Source organism: Lactuca saligna, chromosome 5 (assembly GCF_052625555.1).
Source record: "Lactuca saligna cultivar CGN05327 chromosome 5, ASM5262555v1, whole genome shotgun sequence".
NCBI lineage: Eukaryota > Viridiplantae > Streptophyta > Magnoliopsida > Asterales > Asteraceae > Lactuca > Lactuca saligna.
This window is the reverse complement of record NC_136421.1, coordinates 213,740,431-213,744,423: the sequence shown is the minus strand read 5'-3', so window position 1 is coordinate 213,744,423 and position 3,993 is coordinate 213,740,431.

Here is a 3,993-nt window from a genome sequence, read left to right as displayed (position 1 = left end):
TTTGAATGTTTTGAAGGATCGGTGAAAAGAAAGGAAGCTTGATAAGAGAGAAAGATGAATCTAATCACAAGAGATGGATCTCGATCTCATGGACTTAAAGATTGGATTTTGAGCTTAGATAGTTATGATAGAGTTGTTAGAAATTTTCTTTTTACATAGTTTTCAATAGATTTTGCATTGTAAGGACAAATGTTTTTCCGCTGCTTTTATAAATAAAATAAATTTTGACTCACTTATTTATTTGTTTCCTTGCAATGAAATCGTTATGTAAATTGATGTTTGAATATTTCTACAACGAATGGATATGATTCTTAGTTATGTTATTTATGGAAATGTCAAGAATTTACCAAATAGGGAGAGTTACTCATCGCCCAAGTTTCAATTGGACAGAAACTTGGAATCATGCAACGTGGATGCACGATGAATGAGAAATTTCGTATTTGGAAATTGGACTAATTCATTGACAAAGTGTCAAGTAAAGGACTAGGAGATCGAGTACACAAAGTTGTGTGTTAATCAAGTTCACCATAAGAGTAACAAAGATATTCGTCATGATTTACTAAAGGCTTAGTAAATATGATTACACTTACAAGATTAAGTGTAATTTTAAATTGATTAAAGGGTTTAGATCAATAGCAAAACGAATAAGAAGAATCAAGTAGGCAGAAAGATAAGAGTTTCTCCATTCTAAGAAGAAGGGAGAGTAACTTTTATGCTTTATAGGTCTTAATGATTAAGAACCATATCTCAATTGATCCTCTAATGAGTCTTGGTACAATTGTATGTCCAAGAAGAGGAATCAAAGATTGAAGAAATGGTTAAATCAAGAAGTCAATCATACTTCGTTCCAAAACAAGTCTTAAAGTCAAGATTGTGACATTGAGTGAATAGTATTAAGAAGGTTTATAACATTCATCAATTGTGGAAAGTTGTGATGTCTTGGATAAGACAAAGACCAACTAAGACCAAAATTATGAAGTGTTTTGTTTTGATATAAGCTACACTAACTCTTGAATATTTGTTTGTCAAGAAATGTTTTGATAAGAGAATCGTATATGTCAAGGAGTCAGTGGGAGTCTTAATAGTCTTGAAAAGTTTCAAGAACAAATCAAATAAGCCTTATCGATCATCACTAGCACACGAGTTAAGGTTTACAACCTATCGTGAAGACATTATTTTGTTTCTGTGCCAATCCAATCGAGTTAATTATGCATATGAGTCCTATGAGTTCTCATTTGAATGCATAAAAGGCAAGGACCTTGATCAATAGAAAGTACATTGATAGGAAAAAGGTGAGCTGCTTAACTACTTGGAAGACGTGGTGGGCAGCTGTGCTACCATAAGGCAAGAAATCAAGATTAAGAAAGCGATCCATATGAGTTTGAATTTGTTGTAAACTTTGGTTTTAACAAATTCACATGGATAGGAACACATACACCGTTTAAATCTAAGTGTCATACGATTTCCTCCTTCATGAAAATGATTGTGAGAAAATGCTTTCACTAAGAAAGATTTTAAAAGATAGTGATTGTAAAATTGCATTCTCGAATTCGATCATGGTTACGGCATCCCTTTCCATAATTTGAATTGTGAGGTTTGGCAATTAGTCTTAATTGTTAAGACACACATATGAACTATCTAAGGCAAAAGTGTATAAGTTCAAGAAGCCTTGATAAAAGATTATCAAAGCACTAAGTATTAGAAACATGAACTTAAGAAATTCAATAAGTATTGTTTTTTCTAAAAGTTAAGATGTTTATGAATACATGTCGAAGCTAGTGGGAGCATAAGTGTTATGTTTTATAATAATCATCATGATAGTGGGAGCATAAATGTTATGATTGTATGATTATTAAGGCAAGTATTGCATAGTTGACAATATTAATTATAGAAAACAAGAGTCATACTTTGCAAAGTTGTAAGAGTTGAAAGGTTGTTTTGCTATAATTAAGGGAGAGAATATTAAGCTTCATTTCAAATCTAAAGGATTAGGTTATAAATTTAGTCAAAGGTACATAGTATGTTCTTAAAATTTCGATTATGATTACGGCATTCCTCTTCACAATTCGAATTTTGAGAACATAGAAAATAAAACATTGTGCGTCGTGTCCCATACGCTTCGGGTATAGGATCGATTGCAAATGATTTAATGTTTGACCATTCTAAAATTTTCCAAATGTCTAGCGCATTTAGAGGGAAAAGGGACTAGAATTGGTTTTGACTAAAATAATTAAACAACTATCAAAGGACAATCCAAAGTTCAACGAGGATTGGTCGCTTGTGAGTAGTTGGAAGTATAGTATTGGAAATTATGGAAATGTTTCCATATTGGATGGACAATATTGACATAATTACGAATAGATAAGATTCTATTAAGAATGAGTTGTCATATGGAAAATATGGAAGTGTGTCCATATTGGGAAGTAAATATTGAAAATCTATGTCTAGATTAGAAACTTTTATGCAAAAAGATGTTCAAAGGAATGTACTTTGAGAGAGAGACATCATATCTAAGGAATTGTCTTGTAACAATCTGCGTTAGAGGACTTTGTAATATCATTGGAAATAGTCTTTGAGACTTTGGTGCAATGACATTACAAAAGGATCGTTGCATAAAGTGTTAGAATCTAGTATATTCTATAAGTAACAAGAATTTGATATTCTTACACTTAAGAAAATGGACTTGGAGTTGTAAAATGAGAATGATTGGAAATGTGTTCAATTTTTCTATTTCACAAAAGTAAGAACCATAGGTAAACATTGTGTGCATGCTAGGAGCATGGGACAAGTGTTGGAATTCAAGTAAGAAGTTGATTACCCGAAACATCAAATAATGAGTAATCGATATGGTGGTAAATAAAACGTGTTTTGTTTATACTCAAAGGTTTAAGGCCATATGGGATTAGTATTATTCTTGTGTTTCACCTTGCATGTTTTGACTTCCAGAATAATTGAGTTTATTAAGAATAATCGAATTATTCAAACGGGCCACAGTCGTTCATATGTTGGAAGTAGATATGAATGAAGATTGTCGTGAATTGGTGTGTGGATTGTCTAGAAAAGTATTAGACATAAGCAAATGTTTGCTGCAACGTTCATGAGTGCTTATGAATATGATTTGAGCATTGTATTAAACCCACGCTCACTTGGATCACTATCTCGAGTGATTAGTGAGACGATAACATCTTATATTCTTGAAACCGAGATGTGTGAGTTGTATCTTGCTAATCGGTTGCACATTGATAATATGTAAACGCACTAGTAACTTAGTGTTATAAAACATATTGTTGTGTGTGATTTGGTTAGTGAGTGCAAGCAAGCATTGTATCAAAGTTTATCCGTTCCTTTTATTCAAAGAATAAAAGCGATATCTTTGGGCCCCTCGATGGTTTAGTGATGACATACGTAAATGCTCGGCCGGGCTAGGGCTAATTTGATTTGTTCAATTAGTCTGTCGTCATAAATCGGAAATCGAGATATAGTACAAAGAGAATGATTTGAAATCATATCTCATACGATATCTAGAATGGAGGAATATATTATCCCTTATCTAAGGACACGCGTATCTGATATGATCAGAGTTGACAGCGGCTTTGGAAAGCTACGATTGCAGATCAGGATCTGAAGTCATACGCAGAATAGTTGTTAGACTTATCCAAGTGGGAGACTGTTGGATTAGTGTCTAAGTCCATAACTATTTTGGTATGTACTTGACCCGGTGGTGCATGGTCCTTTTGGGTTGCCTTCACCAAAGCAACTTGATTGGAGAAATGAATAAAGAAAGAGAGGATAATATGATTTATTAATAAAGAGAGAGAGGATAAATCATATTTGTTTAATTAATATTGGTCAATAATTAATTAAGAATTAGTTTTGTGATCAAATGTAATTAATTAAACTAGAGGGGCTGATTTGTAATTATGTGATAGTTACAAAATAAGGTAAGGATTATCTTATTTATATGGTGGACAAATTTAAGGTTGGAAAGCCTTA